At 48.4% G+C, this 22,369-nt stretch overlaps 1 protein-coding gene and 1 pseudogene across 1 annotated transcript in view; one reads left to right on the top strand and one right to left on the bottom strand.

Moving 5' to 3' along the window:
• The window catches only part of HSD17B12 (hydroxysteroid 17-beta dehydrogenase 12), a 1,764,331-nt gene that overhangs the window by 1,457,799 nt on the left and 284,163 nt on the right, over positions 1–22,369 (top strand). The gene's annotated exons all lie outside the window — the stretch shown is intronic.
• The window catches only part of LOC138504639 (protein Mpv17-like), a 48,685-nt pseudogene continuing 31,114 nt past the window's right edge, over positions 4,799–22,369 (bottom strand).

Here is a 22,369-nt window from a genome sequence, read left to right as displayed (position 1 = left end):
TCCTATAACGTTCAAGTGTTTTTAGTATTGTGGTGGGTAGGTATTGAGCAGGGGGAGGAGTTTGTCAGTGGGGTGGAGGAGCTATTCTATATGGCTCCATTGATGTGCTAGCAACACTATGGCTACTTTTGCAACCCTTAGGCCCCGCCCACTTGTTTAGTATTGCAGCTACTTGTTGGTGATTCCCTCTGCATTTGCTGCAGGGATGTTTGTATTTGCAGCCCGAACAAAATGGGCATGCACCCAGCTTGAATCTCGAGCATTGCGTTTGAGCCCACTGAGATTCATCAAATCAAAGTGCCATGCTTTCGTCCTGGTCAGAAAGGGCTCCTCAGCCAATACCAATCTGTGAGCCAGCTATTTAGCTGCAACATTTGTATGTATTAATTTAGAGCTATCTTCCCGTGACTTGCTGGGCCATATTTAAACTTTTTAATCTAAAGCCTTGCTCATTCTCCAATTATGCTTAGCCTCCCTATATCAGATAGGCAACATGGATTATTTGCTCGTAGTTCCAGATTCCCCCAGCATCACCAGGGTAGATTTCCACCATACTTGAAGCGAATTTATAGAAGCGTGCTTGTCTTTTGCACTCTATAGTTTCCTTGCCTTTCTTAGATAGGTGTGTTGGGTCAAAGCCCTTTCCAGCATTGCAAATAGATCAGTTAACTCTTTCTTCCAAATGCTCTTTTACGTGCAGCAGGATACCAATGCATTACGTTTGGACCTATAGGGGTGAACCTGGGTGTTGGTCTGATTAAACAGAAATAATCAGTTTTTCTGGAAAAGTACCTTTGAAACTACAATACAATGTTTCAATTTCACCAGTTCATGAATCGGAGAATAAGTCATGTACATCCAAAATTGGAGCTAAACATTACTATGAGAATACTAATTCACTGCACCAGTATTGGTAACTCATGAATGGCAGTCCAGGGATTGATGATGTTAGCCTATATCTTAGGTAGGTGGAGATTAAATTCTCAATGTTTTGTAATATGTTTCAAAGTTGGAAACAGTCTAGATTATCAAGAACAACATAATTGTACAGAAATTTAGTTATGTGAATGCCTATGATCATATTCATAAACTAAAAAAGATCTACTATCATCAATGTAAATCCTGTATCATAGGATTATCACCAATGATCAGCCAGCTACGGCTGCTACTCAAATGTGTGCTCAGTATAGATGCGGGTAAAAGTTCATGGACTGTTGAGCAATAGGGACTACGCAAGATAATGGACCTTAAGTGGCTCTTACCAGAACTGGATCTTACTAAATAGAATACTTGATCTCATCTGATCCGTGCTGTAAAAGAACGAGTCCTCCATCTCATATGTCTCTCGGTAGAAAGGATTGTTCACTATGAAATGGAAAAATAGTTCCCTGGTTACCCAAATGGGCATAATACAGAATAAGCTGTGATGCTTCCACTGGTTTAATAGAAGTGGGCACACCTGGAGAAATTACAGCAGGAAGATAGATGCTACGTGTCTTAATGCGAGAGATGAGCACACCGCCTAATGTGCTGCTCGATGCCGGGAATGTGCCCTATCGACAGGGGAGAAAGAGAATTATCCGATAGCATGAGGCTTACATACTAAAAAACTAAAAGTAGCAGTAGGTTACTTAAGATAAAAAGGCTAAAAAAAGGAGCTTCTTACAGTGGTGTCATGCTCGTTTCATGTTCGGGCACCTACTCAAAGCAAGATGGGCTGTACGTACGGTCCGCAGAACTTCCAAATCTAAAAAGATTGGAAAAGTAAAATAACTGTAGGCTAGATGTCAGTGCTGGGGGTGTTGGGAGAAGTGAAAAAAGTTTCTATAAACTTAGACGCTGGATGGCAAGGTTCCACGGATAGAACGTCGGCGTCCACCAGCATTCATTTAATTATTCAAAATGGCCGCTACAAATAGTGGCATATCATTATGACGTCACTACACAATTGCGCGTGTGACGTCATATGTCAACAATGCTGTTTAAAAAATATATAATTATAGAGTGACTAACGGCATTGAAGCTAAGGTTTCTAGAATTAGTCTTGCAGGTGTCCAAGATCTGGACGATAATAGCTAGAACATCAGTGTATCTGGTAAGAGACCCGTAGGTGCACCACATCCGGGGCGGATTGCAGGCTGATATTAAACAGTCAAAAGCATGTTAGTGTGGTTATACACAACACGCATGTATAATAGTAAATAGAAATTGAAGGATAGGCGGCTCAATCCTGAGTGAGACTAATGTTAAGGTAATGCCATATGGGTAATAAGGCCCATACTTGCGCAAAAACTCCAATGATATAAATAGAGAACAATGACTATAGTGACTACCAAACCAAATTGGTACCAAATTTCTTTGTAGTGATCTTTTGACAAGAAGCCCCTGATGAATAGTAAAAAACTCAACGCGTTGGGCTATTACATAAAATATTATGTATTGTACTCCTAAAAAACTTGCTGAATTTCTTTTACAAATTGACTACTTCAACAAAGTAACTAGTGGCAAACTGTTTTTCCTCAATACGTACTAGTTATTACTTATTTCCAATCACTTGCCTAACCTAGGTCACATGATAGTGTGCAGGAAACATTCTCTTTTACGGTACTACAGAAACCCGACAAGGACCCTTTCCTTAATTAACACGGACAATAAGATTCTAGCTAAGATACTAGCGGATAATCTTCTCCCTTAAATGCCCAGCCTGGTCCTACCTGACCAGGCAAGCTTTATCCCAGGCTGCTCCACCCAAAATAACCCGCGTAGGCGGTTCATGCTAATGCACAACGTGAACCCAGAAACCCTGATCGTGGTCACCGTCCTAGATGTCGGGAAGGCGCTTGACTTGGTCGAATGGCCATTTCTTTTAGAGGTCCTCCGGCTGGCAGGTTTGAACACCACCTATCTCCAGTGGATTTGCCTCTTGTATACAACCCCCAAGGCCATAATATTCACTAACAGCAGGCAATCGGACACTAAATTCACATCACGGGGCACCCAACAAGGTTGCCCCTTCTCTCCTATATTGTTTGCCCTAGCGGTGGAACCTCTGGCGTGTGCACTTCGTCAGTACCACGCCCACAGAGGCGCAAAGATTCACTCCCACAACTCAATTTCATTATGCGCAGATGACATGTTGCTTTATGTTCAACATCCGAGGCAGAATGCTAAGGAGCATCTAAAAAAGTTCTCGCCCTTTCCACGCGAATGAAGCCACAGTGTGTTCCATGTAACATATGCACGATTACACATTCTGTGTTTTGTTTCACTCTCACAGTCTCTATGCAAGTACTCTCTGTTTTGCCTGCCGTTTATAAACTATCTCCTGAAGGTGTTTAACATGTATGCCCTACTTTAAAAGCGCCATAGCCTGATTACGGCCCGTCATCCACGCACAGGCGTCTCATGTTGGCCCTAATCTTGTGTTCGCATCCTATAATACTGCAGGACTACTATCAACATTCACTAGTGCACACCCACAAAGACCCAACCCGCACATCTTTCTACCTTTGTGCATTAGACTACCAGCAACAAGTCTTTACTGCATCCTTTGCCTACCCAGCGGTGCGCTAACGCCTTGCAAAACCAATCTTCCCTCCCCTTAGCAGCCACCCTTTCTTATGCCCTACTCAGTCGGCTCACACCAGCATCTAGAGTTCACAACATAAGGTGCCCCCCCTTTCCATGCCTCTCTTCAGCTCATAACCATTGCCTAATTGTGTTCCCCGCACCAACATACTTGCCATGTCCCGAAACTCCCCAACTCAGCTGACTTCCCCCTACTCGTTTTCTACCCTCACTCCTCATACCTCCCACTGATCCACACACTCAAACATAATGCTAAGATTAGCCCCCTTAAATGTTTAGCCCGCAGACTAGCTAGGTTGAGTTGCCGCACTAAACCACAGCATTACACAAAGCCCACAGATCACAGGAGCCAGCTACTCTGCTTGCGCTCCACATGGACCACAGCACCCATGATCAGGAATAGCGCTTCCACTAAGCATACCCCAGACTCCACCCTCTGTAACCTTGCACCGCCCACAATGACAAATCAGCCACACCCAACCCTGCCCATTCAGACCCATATTGATAGCAATCAGGCCAAAGCTAAGTCACGCTCACCCCATACCACTAGCCACAAGGTCCCCTCAACTCCAACAGCTACCAATTTCACCCTAACCAAGTTAACCCAAGGCACACCCACCACTAATCCTAGCACTCCCCCCATCGCGCTCCTATGTGCCCTTATCAACGCATGCTCTCTCAAAGCTCACGCCATGGAGATCCGGGACCTACTCACCAACCACAACTGAGACCTCCTAGCCATTACAGAAACATGGCTTCACAAGGCTCTGTGACACACCATCTCCATAGCCCTTCCGCAAGGCTACACCATAGACCGGCAGGACCGACTGCATATGAAAGGGGATGGTGTAGCTCTCAAAGCCAAAGAATCTCCATCCCTCAGACAAGCAAACTCCTTGCTGGAAGGTAATACGGACTCCATCGCCGTCCTAATCTCCTTATCGCCCAATTGCACCATTTACATCCACATCATTTACCGACCCCCAAGCCCATCTTCAGACTTCCAGGAAAACCTACTCCACTTACTGATGGAAAACCTAAAAACCAAAACCATTTTACTTGGCAACCTAGGCCTTAATGACTCCAAAGACAAACAGGCCAAATCGTTTGTCGAAGCAACTAAATAGCACAGGATTAGTACGGCGAGTCACAAACCCTACTCACTGGAAAGGAAGCATCTTCAACTGGGTTGCTGACCACAACTGTTCCGCCTCAGTCAGCGCTAACACCCCATCCCCCTGGACAGACCACCATCTCATTCAATTCTCCATCCCAACGTCCACCAAAGCCCAAAAGGTTACAACACCATTCCCACCAGCACTGGCCAGGAGTGCCCGTAAATTATCTTAAGACCACCTCCTACCATATCTAGAGGCTCCTGCCCTTAATTCTCCATTTTCTAATGACCCTATTGTTCCAGCCGAAATCTACAACCTCGCTCTCAAAAACGCAGTTGACACCATAGCTCCTCTATAACTAAAGAAAACCAAGGCGACTAGGCATGCCAACTCTGGGTACACATCGAACTTCAGGAACTATGCACCCTTAAGTGCATCACGCTCACCAAGTGGCAAACTAACCCTCGAGACTCCACTAAAGAAGAATTCAAAAATTATATACCCAATACAAAAAGCCATTATCCGAGCCAAAGACGCCTCCCTTAACACGAGAATCACTAATGCCAAATCAGAAGCCAAAGAGATGTTCGCCATATTTAGGGAACAAGTGACTCCAGCAGCCAAGACATCGTTTTTTTGTGTTTTTTTGCTTTTATACAATTTATTTGGGATCAATCGAGTTATTCTAACAGTACATAAAACATTCCTGAGCAGAAAAGCTACCGGTCCACGGCCAGGCGAGACAGCCAAGCCCACGGCTTACACTTTATTGGCCTTCCATGAGGGGTAGATGTTCCACACAAAGCAACAATTTGCACAACAGCTAACCTGTGATGGAGAGGTACGAAGTAAAAATTCAGTATCTGTGCTGCCGGCCATATACAATAGTTGACAATGAGCGCGTCTTTGTAGTCTCGTTTCAGCTTGTCACCGATTTGCAGTGGGGGAAGACCATTCAGTGCCCCGGCGATGCTAAGAAAGCACCCCAAGAAGACGGGACAAAGTAGAATCTGATCAAGAAGCATCTTTATAAAAGCTGCTGCTTTAGTGCTTCCTAGAACAATTTGGTCTAAAAACGGGTACTATTTTCCGAGAGTAGGGCCCACATATTAGAACCCAATGCTCATCATTTTCATGGTCCTCACTGGATTTTGTTCTCTTATTCCTTTATTCTCCACAGCTTGGTGGGAAATCACATCGCCGACTCCCATGAGAGTGCCTGATGAATAGTGTATGTGGTGGTGATCGGCTCCTGATCTGGAAGTTGCTAAAGTTTGCCTCTGCCAGCCGCGAGGGGTGATAGAGCAGGGAGAAAAAAGATGCCTGAGGCCGAGTTGACGGTTGGAGTTGCAAAGCTCCGTACGGCACTGTCACCAGAGTTGGAATGGTCACCCAAGACATTGTTAACGATGAATCCTGGTGCTCAAACATGCAAACAGCTATGCATTATAAAATAGACCTCCTACAGGGCAAAATTCGATCCAGCCACAACTCCCTGACCAGTACAGACCCTTCCATCTCTCCTACCTCAAACAGCACCACCCAAGACAAGAGACACTTCATATTCGGAGATGTCTCAGAAACCGAAGTCCTGGCCCTCCTCAAAAACATCAAACCTTCCAATTGTGAAGGTGATTTCTGCCCAGCCAATATCATCAAAGACTGCGCTAACACATTAGCACCTTTCCTCGCAGCATTCATTAATGCCTTCTTTGCCTCAGGCTTCGTTCCACCATGCCTCAAAGAGGCCTGGGTACGCCGACTCCTGAAAACCATCTCTAGGCCCCTCCTCCCCCAACAACTACCAGACCATCACCACAGTCCCATTTCTGCTAAAAATTCTTGACAAAGCCGCCTACACCCAAATCCAGCACTTCCTGGAAACCAACAGCATCTTAGGAAAGAGGCAATCGGGTTTCCGCCCTGGCCACGAAACCAAATCAGCATTACAGTACCCAAAAAAAAAAAACGAGCGGAAATCATGGATGAGGGCAAACCTTATCTGCAGTATTTGACCTAGTGGGCCATAAAACCCTATGCAGACATCCCACTACATCAGCTCAGTTCACTCTTGAAGCCACTACCTGGATCACTTTCTTCCTCAAAGGGAGAACCATGAGGGTTTTTTCCAAGCAGGCCTGCGCAGCACCCACCACTATTCACTGCTGAGTTCCACAGGGCTCCTGTACCTCGCCTACCCTCTACAATAAATTTACCAACCTCGCTTTGAGAAATTGGACGCCTTCGGCATAGCATACACGAGCTATGCCAACGACACCCAGGTCTTCCTCCCACTCTCTGGCTCATATGAAAGTGATGCCAAAACACTTCACAATACCAAGAGGGAGCACATCTCCAATGATAGGCGTGCTGCACACTGGCTCCCTGTCAAAGAACGCATCCTCTTCAAGATCCTAGCCATAACCCACAAATGCCTCTCCTTCAAAGCGCCCTCTTATTTATCTGAGAAAGTAATCAGAGCCAGCTCCTCCAGGCCTAAACGTTCAAACTATTCCAACCAACTGAACGTTCCCACCATCAAACGGGCCAAAGCGGGCAGCACCAGCTTCCCATTCATAGCTCCAAGACAATGGAATGCCTTCCAACTACCATAAGGAATACCTTAAGGAATGAAATCTTGCACATGTCCTTCCTCAAAGCCCTCAAAACGAGTCTTTTCAACTAGTCCACATTTCGCCCTTAGGCTTGCCTCTTCGATACCTGTGATAATGAACGTATTAGTTGTATCTGGTTCACCTGTAACCCTCTGAACCGTAGAGCCTCCCCATCCTCTGTAACAGTGTACGCTTACCGCTACCTGTCTGGTATTAGGTTCTTTGTAACCACGAATCACAGACCGGCTATCATTCTCTTGTAAACTAAGTAAGCCATATGCATGTAACAGCGCCACGATGCCCGAGGCCGGCTTTGTGCTCTTTATAAATGTTTTTTAAAACCTGCAAACCATGATGGAGGATGTCTCTTTGGCAAACTCTCAGGCTTGAAAATTAGCTGGGCCAAGTCAGAGTTTCTCCCCCCTGACACCAGGTGTCGACTGCCGCAATATTGGTGAAGCCGTTGCGTGGCGCTCACAGGGACTTCGATATCGAGGATCCACCTCCCCACAGTCACTATATAAAGGCAATTATGTGGCCACACTGGAGAGGCTGGAGCACAAGGTAGACACTTGGATTCATCTAACCATGTCTGAGGCGGCCAGGATGTCACTTGCCAAGATGGTATTCCTGCCACAATTCTTATATATTTTTAATAATGTCCCGATTTGGACTCCGGGTTTCTGGGCGCGCCTCAGGAGTATGATTATTAAACTAACTTCGGCGTGCGGACATGCCCGAATTTCCTTTGACGTTTTGACTCGACCTTATGAGCAGGGTGGATTAGACTTCCCAGACCTGTATGTTTACTTTCTAGCTGCACAGATGCAGTATTCGGTATGTTGGTGGTCCCCGTCGCCCGAACTCCCACAAGCTCTCCTCGAAAAAGATATCTCACGCCCCAGTGATGGGAGAGGACTACTGTGGGGCACTCAGGAGAAGCAAGTGAGCATTGAGGTCCAGCCCTTGACATAACATGTCAAGTCTGGGATCAATTACGGCCATGGGAGGGGTCGGCGACGTGGTACTCCCCGCAGTTTGCCATATATCGGGTGTGTGGACTCCCGCTCACCCACGACCGTGTATTTCAGCAACACTTTGAGAGATTAGGAGTACGCACTCTGGGGGATTTGGTCATGAGCAATTAATTCATTACATGGGAGGCTCTCAAGGTAAGAGGGAGTTGACAGCAATCGCAATATTTTTATACTTTCGGCTCCATGAAGTGTTCGCTCTAAATGGCCCAATTTTCCACGGGCACCTGTGACCTCAGTACTGCTACAGTATGCCCCCTCTCCTCCATCCACAAGTAAGCTGGTATCCTCCTGATCTAGAATCATCCGATCACTATGTCCCAACCACATCAGGGGCCATGCGAGTAGGTGGGAGGTATCCCTGGGGAAGACACTGACCACTGAAAGTGGAAACTCATGTGTACACAAACCTGCTTTGTCAATGAATAACAGGTTTCGTTTGATACATTTTAAATTCCTACACCAGGTGTATTATTCCCCAGCTCGCCTACATAGTTTTTACTCGGGTAGGCCCTCCAGCTGTCAAAGGTATGGCGTGACACAGGTGGATTTTTACCACATGGTATGGTGCTGCCCCTGCATACAGCCACTCTGGATTGATATTGGTAATGCGTCCTCTCAGATGCTGAATATCTCTGCCTCACACCCCTGAATTATGGTTATTGGCCCTGGTGGAGATAGGGTCCTGCGCTGAGAAAAGACTGATGGGAATGGCCACAGTGGTGGGCAGAACCCTCATTGGAAGGGCGTGGGAGAGGTGTGGGGCGCTGAGATTCCCTGAGTAGCTCAACTATGTCTGTGTGAAAGAATGGAAACCCAATATGCAATGAACCTCCCGGCCCTCATCAGGCCTCTGGATATCTTGGCTCCCTTTAGGGCATTCATGCTGGCAAGAACAGGGGATGCCCCCCCTGCCCTACCCCTCCACAGAGCCTCATCCTAGCCTTACCCCCTAATATGCAACAGGAATAGGGATGGGCCTCGATCACTTTCATGCATGATCTGACTAGATAACGCCTAACATGGCGTAATCAGATGTTAGTCATATCGAATGGGGTACCAACACCTGAATGCCTGCATTAAATGACATTTTTCTGACATGAACAGACTGTAAAGGTGGCTCCGCCACAGAGAATTGCTTTGTCTTATTTGCTGATGTCTTCAACTGCTGCACGTTCTGTTATTACTATTCAATCAGTCTTGATGTGGTAAGGGGGAGGTGGGTGGTGGCATGGTGTAAAGATCAGTTTTGTTTTTTTGTTTGAAAAATACCAATAAAAACAGTAGAAAAAATAAATAAAATTCAATGCACCACCATTCCAGATAAAATCTAGGTGCCTCTAAAAAAATTGGGCCAATTGAAGCAGCCAATTTTTAGATAATGGAGCTGATTTTTTTTTTCTCTTTTTCCCTATGAAAAACTCCATGTTAAAGCGATCGAAGTAAACAATTGACAGACTATGAAGTCCTTAATGTTGAATTCTGACATTTTTCATGCACAGGTGGCTGTTTTGAAATATGAATCTGGAATTTTGTCTTTTAAAAAAAAAAAGAAAATGCCAATCGTTTGAAGGATAAGAAATGTCATTTTTGCGGGGATTGTGTCCTCCTACGTATTCCACACCTATGACGGGGAATGTCCACAGCTGCGCTGCTTCGGAAAATTGGTTCCCTCCATTCCTCTGCCTCGTCGAGGCATTCTAGGAAGCGCGGTCGCCTTCATCGTCAGAGGAGGACTCCAACAGACGGTTGACTTGTCCCAGCAAGTTTTTGTCGCCGGCCAAATGGGATTCATTCCGCCAGCAGATGTTAGTGATTTTTCAGTCGCAAGGCACAGTTCCGTCCACGCCTTCGAAAGAAACTGGCAAGGAACGGGCTTGGTCTACCACTCGCACGCCTTCGTGCTCGGGAGGTCGGCCCGATCATCGGGAGCCGTTGAGGTCCCGATAGGACAAGGGCGATCGCCATAGCCGTACCAGGTCCCGGTCCTCGACACCATCCAAGACCTTTGAAGCCTTCGAAGCCGGTCCATGGCTGCGAGCACTGTGATCGCAGGTTTACGTGGTTGCGGAAGTCAGGGTTTGCTCCTGATGTGCAATCCCGGCTTCTGAACATGCCCTTTGATGGGGTTCATCTGTTTGGCAGCAAGGCTGACGAGAGCCTCGAGATGTTGCAGACCTCCAAAGCTGCAGCGTAGTCTTTGAGCGCTGCAGTACGTCAACCTCCGCCTTTTCGTTCTAGGGGACAGTAATGGAGGGGAGGTTCCTTTCGGTACTACTCTTCATTTGGTAGATCGAGAGGAGCTGCCAGTCAAAGGGGCCACGGTAGGAGTACGCAGGGTGGAAAGCAAGGTACTCAGGGTGCCAAAGCCACTCTGGCAGTTGCCTCTTTGCCCTCGGGCACTGCCGCGTCTGCTCAGCCATGAGGCCATTTCCCATGGTTAGCCGATTGGGGGCAGACTTGCGCAGCATCTTGGAGAATGGCAGGCCATTACTTCAGATGTGTGGGTTCTGGAGATCATAGCCACGGCTACTGTCTTCACTTCCGGCAGAGGCCTCACTACAATCCACCGGGGAAGCTCTCTTTGAAGCGTCCGGATCCGCTCCTTGCGCAGGAAATCCTATCCCTGCTGCAGAAAGGCGCCATAGAATGGATGACTGTAGCAGAGAGGAACAAGGGATGGTATGCCCCTTATTATTTGATCCCAAAAAAAGACTGGGGATCGAGACCCATCATGGACTTGAGTTGGTTGAACAAGCTCCTCAGGAAGGACAAGTTCAAGATGGTAACTCTAAATTCTCAAGGCCCTTCAACTTCAGGATTGGTTGGTGTCTCTGGACCTCAAGGATGCTCACTTTCATGTGCCGATTCATCCCAAGCACAGGAAGTACCTGAGGTTTGCGGTTGGCGACTCGCATTTTCAGTTTCGGGTCCTGCAGTTCGGATTGACCTCCGCCCGAGTGTTTTCACCAAGCTGATGATGGTGGTGGCAGCGTATCTCAGGAAAAGGGGATTCACGTCTAGCCCTACCTGGACAATTGGTTGATCTGGGCACGCTCTCCCGAGCAAGCCCTGGATCATCTGTTCCACACCTGCCACTCCCTTCACAAGCTGGGCTTCTCCCTCAATTTAAAGAATTCACATTTGACACCTTCCCAGCGGCTCCAATACATCGGAGTAGTGCTTGACACATCCCTGGGGCAGTGTTTGCCTCCACAGGTGAGGGCTCATAACATTCTGCAGATGGTGGACAAGTTTCAACGTGCCCAGAGTCTCCTGGCGTTCGAATTCTTGAGGTTGCTCGGCCTAATGGCATCCTGCATTTAACTGGTGCCAGAGGTCAGGCTGCAGATGAGATCCCTGCAATGGGCTCTCAAGATGCAGTGGTTGCAGTTCTCCGGCAGGATGTTGGATCCCATTCAGATTCCGACCTCGGTCACCCAGGATCTTCTATGGTGGGCCGACGAAGGCAATCTGATCAAGGGAGCACCATTTTGGCAACCATGGCCGGAGGGGACGATCGTGATGGACGCATCCCTCACAGGTTGAGGCGCTCATGCCAACGAGTTGACAGCCAGCAGACGTTGGTCTCCGTCGGAGTCCAGACTCCACATCAATCTGTTAGAGCTGAGAACCATCAGGCTAGCCCTGAAAGCTTTTCTGCCATCTGTGCGGGGGAAGAATGTCCTGGTTATGACGGACAATACAGTGACCATGAACTACCTCAACATAAAAAGGGGGGGGGGGGCAGGGTCACTCCCGTTGTGCAGGGAGGCGATGCAGCTCTGGTTCTGGGCCACCCAGCAGGAAATTTCGATCTCTGCAGTTCATCTGGCCAGAGACGAAAGCGCAGTGGCGGACGCTATGAGCAGGCAGAGCACGGTCTCTCACGAGTGGGAGCTGGATCAGGAAGTTCTTTTGGAGATCTTCGCCCTTTGAGGAACCTCACATGTGGATTTTTTTGCCACCAGTGTCAACCGGAAGTGCCCCATCATTCTGCAAGTGTTGCGGAGGTTTGGATCCCGAATGATCCTCATTGCTCCGGCATGGGCCAGGAGAGCGTGGTACCCGGACCTTCTAGACCTGTCCATCTGCCCTACACGCTGTCTTTCCTACCGAGATGATCTGCTCTCACGGGAGGGGGGTTGGGTTCTCCATCCAGAGGTAAAGTCTCTCAGCCTTCATGCTTGGTATCTGAAAGGTTGAGGTATAAGGATTGGGACCTCCCCGAAGACGTGATGGAGGTGTTGCTTTCGGCCAGAAGTCCCGCAACGAAATCCCTGTGCCGTTGGAGAAAGTTCTGTGACTGGTGCAGGGTACAGAATGTGGTTTTGTCTTTTTTGCTTTCTTTAGCCCACAAGGGCCTGCAAGTGGGTACCAATAAGGGTTACCTGGCGGCGCTGTACATATTTAAGCGCTCATCTGAGGAATGTTCTTACTTTAAGATCCCTTTATTTCCCAGTTTCTAAAAGGGCTAACTAATGTGTTTCCACCGTCGCCTTTCCAGGTGCCGGGATGGGATTTGAATTTTGTTTTAAAGTTCCTAATGGGAGCTCCGTTTGAGCCCTTACATTCTTGTCCGTTGCAAATCACAGCAATTCGCTCGGACTCCTTAAATAGAACCCTGAATATATGGGACCCATTCTTTGACTATGCGGCCAAATACCCAACCCTCACCAGGAGACCTCCACTCACTAGATGGCTCCAATGCAGTCCCCTCTACTAATCCCCGACCGGACCCCGATCACACCGGAATAGAGGGGAACATTCACCCAGAACTTTTCCGCCCAACTGCCACATCCAGGATCCACCTACCCACCCTCCAACTCACAATAGACTATAAAGGCACTAACTAATGATTAATTGATGCTCAAACTGATATGTGTTGCATTGTTGCATGTAATATTCCACCTTGTAAAATCAATAAAATGTTATGAAAAAAAGTGTTTTTTTTAGTTGCGGTTACTTCCGCACGCAGAGTGAGTTGCAGGCACTTTCCGCCAAGCCACCCTTTACGGTTTTCCATAAGGACAGGGTTGTCCTGCGGGTGCGGCCTTCTTTTCTTCCGAAGGTTGTGTCGGAATTTCAGAACAGATGTGGATTTTTAGACTTCAAAGCCACAAGAATGGTCTTAATGAATAATCTGCTGGCAAACATTGGCTGTCCCATTTGAAGGAACGTTACCAGATATGGCAAGTAACTTGTACTTCTGAAAACGCCACCGGATTTCCTTTAAGTATGCCTTGCGCTAGGTAGTGTGTGTGTGTATATGTATATATATTTCTGAGGCTTGTGGAATCTGCTTAGATCACATGCTGTGCATAGGCCGACATCTAGTGGAAGCTGCGGAGTATTACAGTTTGTTTTTCGAAACTCGAAAATGGCCGTCAACACAGGCGTGCCAGTAATACTATCCCTAGTGTGACGTCCACTGTACCCAAGATCCCTCACGCGTCTAGGATCCTCAGATTGTTTTTTTCCGCCATACTGGTCGGAAGCATTTTGCGGAGTCCCCTGGCCTTAGCCATACTTTTGCTAATTTATAATTCTTTATGGACATCCTTCCCCACCCCAACGTCGACCCTCGACGACGGCTGGAGAAGACATCGACCGTCGGCTGCTGCACAACGGATCTGGGCCTCGGAAGGCCGCTGGCCTCGGCCCGGGCATGGTAGGCCGCTGGCCTCGGCCCTGCAAGTAGGGAGAGTGGGGGGTAGTACATACTCTTCACTCTTGGTATATAGGTACACCTTATATATTTCCTACACTTACCAGCCCGCTGCCTCAAGGTGCGTATGGAGGGTACCCCTTTCCAATTCTGCCCCAAGTGCAACCGCAAATACCCTTGGGTCGACAGGCACGCCACGTGCAATCTCTGCTTGCCGAGGGACCACCCCGAAGCGAACTGCAGAGCGTGTAGTAGGTTTAAACCTAAGACACTTAAGGACCGTTCGACAAAGCGTTGGGCCCACCACGCCAGGCAGGCGGCCATGGCAGCGGAGGGCGCCTTCGGCGATGGCAGCGACGCCGTACTTTCGGACGGCGAGGGCATTACGGCGTCGAAAGACAGCCGAGCGCAGGTCCCCGACCTCGGAAGGTCGTCCGGCAGGGCGGCTATGGGGAAGACCCCCGGCGACGCAAGCGCTACACACCCTACACACACTAAGCACACTAAGTCCAACCGAACCTCGACGATGTCAACTTCTCGGAAAGAGGCACAGATAGAACGGTCCGACTCGGTGTCCTCTGGGCGCTCTCGATCGAGATCGCCTCATGACGCAAGGCAATCATCCACTCTTGCCAAGAGTGCCTCGCTCCCTAGACTAACGGAAGTTCGATCGTCGGAGGACGAAGACGACTTCCACCCCCAGGCCGCGCTCCAAGAGACGGAGCCCGCAGTTAACACCAGCGAGGCCCCACGCTTGAAAAACACAGATACCTCTTCCGATCCTCGACGCCAGGCGTGGAAAGTCTCCGGGGCCTCCAAGGGACAGGGAAAACATTTTTCCACGCACGGGGAGGGGAGGAAACAGCGGAAAGCACATTCTTCCACTCCTGTAAGACCATCCTTCCCCCCGAAGCAGACAGACAAAGACAAGTCTACTGAGAGATCAACATCCAGCAAGGGTACTCTTGATAAGTCCCCTAATTTGACTACTAAAGTCATCCCCTGTTCCAAAGAATGGTCCAGTGAAGACATAGACAGGGTCATGTCAAGGATGTCTTCCTTGGCAGATTTTTACGACAAGAATCCAGAGCATTTCCTCTCGTATGACCCTCAGAAGGCCACACCCTCAGGTTCCACTGATCCTATCCCCCTAAGTAAAAAGGCCCGGTTCGAAAGACCTGAACCCTTTGAGGTGCAGCCTTACTCTACTCCATACTCTACTCCACACCCCAGGTACCAAGGAGAGCCTTTCCCTGAGGGGGACCAGGAGTTTGAAATTATGGAGGAACAAACCGGGACGGAATACTATGCAGATGATGAGGACCAGGAGGAGGGAGAAGATGAGCAGGAAATTTACAGAGTAGATTCCCCAGTAGAGAACGAAGCCCCAATTACCGACTCGCCAGTCGATAACCAGCCCCTCCTTAATGAGGTTCTCGCTCGCGCGGCAGAACATTTTCACATCGACACCCACGGTGTACAGGAGGAAAGGGACTTCGCAGAAGAGTTGGTGGGAGAGAGGAGGCCGGTCGCTCAGACCATCCCTATCCTTAAATCCATCCAACGAAGAATAGATCCGTCCCTGGTGAACCCAAACCTCACCAGAGCAGTCAACCCCAGGGTCGAAAAACTTTTCCGGGCAGCCCAGTCTGACCCTCTCTATATAAGAGGACATTTTAAACCAGACTCCCTAGTTGTTACCAACACTCGGAAGAGGGCTGGAACACCTTTATCTTCGTCAGAAGCTCCTCCCGACAAGGAGATCAAGAAACTTTACGGGTTTGGCAGGAAGGTAGCCTCAACGTCCGCCTACCAAGCAAGGATTGCTAACTCCACCACCCTGTTGGCCAGCTACAACTGCCATCAATGGGAAGAGGTCACGGCACTCATAGCCTCTGCTCCTGAACCATTAAAGGGCCAATTGGCTCGGATCTCGGCAGAAGGGAGAGCCGTGTCTGGTTGCATATTGAAAGCAACTTTCGACGCCGCGGACAACGCAGGGAGATTGATAGCAGAAGGTACTGTTATCAAAAGACATGCGTGGTTACGGCAGTCGGGGTTCAAAACAGAAACTCAGGCTTCATTAATAGACAAGCCAGTGGAACCCGATCTATTGTTTGGGAAAGCGGTCGAAGACGCACTGAAAAACGCCAAGGACGAATACGAAACACTGAAATCCCTTGGCCAACTAACCAACAAACCCCCTAACCAGAGGGGGAACAGTAATTTTCGTCGCCCACGCGGCCAAAATTCACAAAGAGGCAACTATGCCCAGGGACAGGGTACACAGTGGAACAACAGCCAGCAGTCTACCCAAAGTTACGGCAGGGGTAACAAAAGAGGTCGTGGGAGAGGCAGAGGCAGCCCCAACAAGGGAGGTGGCACGCCTCCACCAAAGCAGTGACGCTCAGTTCAGGGTCCCTTCTCACGCAACCCCAGTAGGGGGACGCATTTCCAACTTCACCCACGCTTGGGAAGGGATCACCTCAGACAGATGGGTGCTGTCAACAGTGTCCACAGGATATTGTATAGAATTACTGGAGCGTCCCCGGAACCATCCTCCACGATAAAGAGTACACTCCTTAGAACATCAGAAGATCCTTCTCGAGGAGATCGCCATTCTGCTAGAAAAGGACGCGATAGAACTCGTCCCAGGACACCAGGTAAACAAGGGTATCTATTCAACTCACTTCCTTGTGCCAAAGAAAGATTTGACAATGCGCCCAGTATTGGACTTACGGCCTGCCAACAAGTATGTCAAGCCCCAAAAATTCCGTATGACCACGCTACAAGAGGTAATCCCCCTCCTAAAAAAGGGGGATTACATGGCAACCTTGGATATGAAAGATGCTTATTTTCATATTTCCATGCTCCCGGCGCACAGAAAGTACTTGCGCTTCAAGGTGGACAGTCGCCACTACCAATTCAAGGTACTGCCCTTCGGGATAGCTTCATCACCAAGGGTATTCACCAAGGTACTGGCGGTGGCAGCTGCACACCTACGCAGGGAGGCAATCCCAGTGTACCCTTATCTGGACGACTGGCTCATAATGGGGGAAACCCCAGGAATTTGCAGGACAAACATTCAAAGGACTATCGACCTCCTCCACGAATTGGGCTTCTCAATCAACGAGAAGAAGTCAAGCCTGGTGCCAAGCACCTCAAAACAGTTCCTAGGAGCTATCCTAGATACTCAGAAAGGGTTGACCTTCCCTTCGGAAGAGAGAATTCGGAATATACTACTGCAAATTCCACATTATCAGTCCGGTCAACAAATAACGGTACGCAAAGCAATGCGGTTACTGGGCATGATGGCGTCATGCATTTACCTGGTCCCCCACGCGCGACTGCGCATGCGTCCCATGTAGGAATGGTTGGCGAAACAGTGGTCTCAGGCAGGTGGTCAGTGGGACGATCTAGTGGTCGTTTCGCGAACACTTGTACAGAGCCTACACTGGTGGACAAGAGAGAATCTCGCAAGGCGAAAACCCTTTTACGATCCCGAAGTACAGGCAGTGGTGACTACAGATGCATGCCTGACTGGGTGGGGAGCGCACCATCTCCACCACACAGCTCAGGGTCTCTGGTCTCACTCAGTAGCCAAGAACCACATAAACCTGCTAGAGCTTCTGGCAGTATTCAGAGCGCTTCGGGCGTTCGAGCCCCATCTACTAAACTTGTCGGTGCAGATCCGGACGGACAGCACGACAGCCATGTTCTATCTGAACAAGCAAGGAGGGACTCGTTCGCCAAATCTGTCCAAGCTTGCCCAGAAAATCTGGATATGGGCACTCAGACGGAACATCTTCCTGTCATCGCAACATGTTCTAGGGGAGCTAAATTCCCTAGCGGATGCTCTAAGCAGAAACTCCCTCCTAGAAGAACACGAATGGGTCCTTCACAGAAAGATCGTAGAAGATCTCTTCTTTCAGTGGGGTTTCCCCACTATAGACTTATTCGCCACAAGCGAAAACAAACAATGCCCAGGATTTGCATCCAGGTTCCCCCAGCCAGACTCCCAAGGGAACGCCCTGTGGATGAACTGGTCAGGGATGTTTGCGTACGCTTTTCCACCAACTCCTCTCATCAGGAAGGTGGTGTGCAAGATGAACAAGGAATCGATGACGCTCATCCTAGTTGCTCCCATGTGGGCGAGACAACCATGGTTTCCACACCTACACAGGATGGCGGTGTGCGAACCCATCAAACTTCCAGCCTGGTACAACCTACTGTCCCAGCAACAAGGTCAAACAGTGCACCAGCAAACCAACTCAATGAACCTGGCAGCATGGCTCCTGAGGTCATAGAGTTTGGACATCTCAATTTACCACAGAGGTGTATGGACATCCTAAAAGAATCCAGGAAACCAAACACAAGGCACTGTTACTTTGACAAGTGGAAGAGATTCGTTATTTGGTGCCAGAATAAACAAATCAACCCTGTTGATTGCACTCCTTCCAACATTGTGACATACATGCTCCACCTGCTGGATGCAGGATTGGTTTTTAACTCTCTGAAAGTACACCTGGCAGCCCTCTCGGCTTACACCACATCCCATAACAGGGTGTTGTGGTGGAAAGTACCAGTAGTTAAAGCCTTCATGGAAGGAGTAAAGAGACTTCACCCTCCTATTTCGAACCCACCGCCAGGATGGGACCTTAATGTGGTGCTAGCTAAGCTCATGGGCCCCCCTTTCGAACCCATGCATAAAAGTAGTCTCAAACACCTGACTTATAAAACGGCCTTCTTAGTAGCCATTACCTCTATAAGAAGGGTCAGTGAAATTCAGGCTCTGTCAGTGCAGGATCCTTTCTTTACTATCCACAAAGACAAACTGGTTTTACACACACACCCTAGGTTCTCACCTAAATTTATATCAAAGTTCCATGTAAACCAGTCCATCGAGCTTCCGGCTTTCTTCCAGAACCCGCAAAGCTCGGCTGAGGTGAAACTACACACCCTAGATGTGCGTAGGGCGGTCCATTACTATGTAAATAAAACCAGACCGCTAAGGAAAACAGATCAACTGTTTGTCTCCGTAGCTACAGGCAGAGAGGGAGATCGCGTCTCTAAAGGCGCTATCTCGAAGTGGATTATCAACTGTATACAGCTGTGTTACTCTTTCTGAAAAAACTCTGCCTTTTACGCCAAGAGCCCACTCTACTAGAGGCATTGGGGCCACTCTGGCTTTTATTGCAAATGTTCCCCTCGACACCATTTGCAAAGCAGCTACTTGGAGCTCTATTCACACTTTTACTCAGCATTACTGCATTGACACTCATTCCAAGACAGATACACAAGTGGGACAAGCGGTTCTAAGACACCTGTTTGCTCATGACCCTTCTCACATCCCACCTCCTTCTTCTGGTACTGCTCGCTAATCTATGCACAGCATGTGATCTAAGCAGATTCCACAAGCCTCAGAAGGGATACATTACTCACCATAATCGTATTTCTGATGCTTGTATCTGCTTAGATTCACATGCGACCCACCCTTCCTCCCCTCCGAGAGAAGGCGCATGATTGCTTGTAGTCTTACCTGTCTATCTGCTTGGATTATCTGTACTCACGCTACTCCTCATGCTTCCTCATGTCAGAAAAAATACAATCTGAGGATCCTAGACGCGTGAGGGATCTTGGGTACAGTGGACGTCACACTAGGGATAGTATTACTGGCACGCCTGTGTCGACGCCCATTTTCGAGTTTCGAAAAACAAACTGTAATACTCCGCAGCTTCCACTAGATGTCGGCCTATGCACAGCATGTGAATCTAAGCAGATACAAGCATCAGATTACGGTGAGCAATGTATCCCATATATATGTGTGTATATATATATATATATATATATATGTGTATATATATTTCTGAGGCTTGTGGAATCTGCTTAGATCACATGCTATCCATAGGCCGACCTCTAGTGGAATCTGCAGAGTTGTTGTTTTCGAAACTCGAAAAGGGACGTCGTCAGGGCGTGCCAGTAATAATATCCCTAGTATGACATACACTGTACCCATGGTCCTTCATGCGTCAAGGTCCCTCAGATAGTTTTTTTCGCCATCATCGTCAGACGCTAGAACGCAGAGTTTGTTTCGGCTAACGCCATTAATTAATAACATTATTCGAGCTAGTTACTCTTTCTGTGCTTAATATTGCTGACCTTCAACAATCATCTTTGACGGTGCTAAGGACGAACGTCGTAGGACAAACAATTTGACTCAACAAACACCCCTTTGGCCTTGGAAGGCCGCACTGGGCCTTGGCCCAGACAGTGGAGAGAGTGGGGGTGGACATTTCTTGGGGCCACTAAGAGAATGCATATTACCCTTTTCCCCCTCTCTATTTTCGCCTAGCTGCCCTTCCATCCAATTATGGAAAACGCACCATTTAAATTTTGCCCCAGTTGCAACAAGAAATTCCCCTGGAAAGACTAGCACCAGGTTTGCAACCTCTGTCTCCCGGGGGACCATGACGAGGGCCACTGTAGAGCTCGTCTGTTCTTCAAACCAAAGACCCTAAAGGACCGAAAGACCAAACGTTGGGCCCACCACGCGATGCAGGCCGATGGTAGCATCAGTGTCTTATCGGACAACTAAGGCGATTGGGAACTTACCGATTCCCATGTGCTAGCCCCCAACACTATCGGACAGGCCGGTACGGGGATGACACCCAGCGGCAGTTGCACACAAATGTCAGCCCACACAAAGCACATAACCCAAAGCCAAAAGTCAATGACAACATCATCTACATGACCTCACACAGCGTTGAAGGCTAGGTCCACTAGTTCCTTGTCCTCTAGGCAGCTTCTGGCCTCCCGTCCGCCGAAATTCAACATTCCTCACTAACGTTAAAATCGGCAAAAGGCACCAAGACTTTGAAAATAGCCCATCTGGTGTAAAAGCATGTCCCAGAGACCCTCCTTAAGGGTGAACTTCCAAAAACACTTCAAAAAGTCACCATTCCTATAGGGAGAACGTGAATACATCACATAAGGAGAAAGCAAGTGTTACCCAAGGCGAGGATACAATAGCAGCAGCCATGAAAAACAAGGGGCAGCCTACTCCTATAATATCACCCACTCCTGTGACTATACCAAGTTCCTCTCAATGTTCCTCTGAAGACATTCATTGATAGAGTGATGAAACGCATGTCCTTTATGGCAGACATTTTTGAGAAAAATCCCCAGGCTATGCAAAGGTTACAGAACATGCCACCCACTAGTGGTGCTACATCTTCAGAGCCCCCTGCAAAAAGGACACATCCAGACACCCTTCTAGTTACCCCTCAACAAGACCCAGTCTAAATTGATCTGTTGATCCAAATTCAGAGGAGATTGATACACTAGGGGAGGTGGATCATTACTATGATGAGGATGTATATATCTTACTCTCTCCTGATCACTTAGACCCACCGGTGGACAACCAACTTGAGTTTAATGATATGCTCATAAAAGCAGCAGAGCATTTCCAGATTCAAATCCAAGAAATGCAATTAGAGAAAGATGTTGTGGAGGACATATTGGGGCCAAAAAAGCTGTTACCCAATTTATACCCATTCTACATTCAGTACAATGGAGAATTTAGCCCTCTCTAGAGACTCCAAGTCAAACGCGTATTGAGAAAATGTTCCGCCCTGCGCCCACTGTACATCAGAGGCCAATTGAAACCAGATTAACTAGTAGTGACCACAACACGGAAAAGGGCAGGATCACCTCTAGCTTCATCGGAAGCACCCCCTGATAAAGCGAGCAAGAAGCTTTTCACTCTTGGGAGGAAAGTGGACACCTCAGCGGCTTTTCAAACAAGGACTGCCAACAGTACCACTTTGCTAGCAAGTTACAACTGCCACAAGTGGGAGGAGATTGCAACGTTAATGAGTGTCATACTCTTCCTTAGCACTCTTTAAGTCTTTATGCCAGCTCACTAATAAACCATCAGGCCAAAGATGTGGAAATAATTGTCGCTTTCGAGGACAAAACTCGCAGAGGGGTTCCGGATATAGCCAAAATCAAAGCTCATTCTGGGGTTCCAATCAAGGACAAGCCTTGCAAGGCTTCCAAAGAGGCCAGCGTAGATCTTGCTACCCGGGGTAGGTCCTCCACTTCCAGTGGTGGAGCAACAACGTAGCGGCAGCAGGCGGGCCCATTCAATGTCAATCGGACACCAAATGCGCCCCTCTGCCGCTGGCGCCTTAACCAAGAAAAGGGACCGTTAGCCCCAAGCCAGCTCGGGGGAGTCTTTGAATGGCTCCCCCGAGCTGGCATAGTGGCGGCAGGCAACAAACACGCAGAGACGTTGAGCCGTTTTACCGACGTGCTGACCAGGCTCCTAAGAACAAATTCAGGACA

Source organism: Ambystoma mexicanum, chromosome 11 (genome assembly GCF_040938575.1).
Source record: "Ambystoma mexicanum isolate Mex_15411 chromosome 11, UKY_AmexF1_1, whole genome shotgun sequence".
Taxonomy (NCBI): Eukaryota; Metazoa; Chordata; class Amphibia; order Caudata; family Ambystomatidae; genus Ambystoma; species Ambystoma mexicanum.
This window is presented reverse-complemented; position numbering and strand designations above follow the sequence as displayed.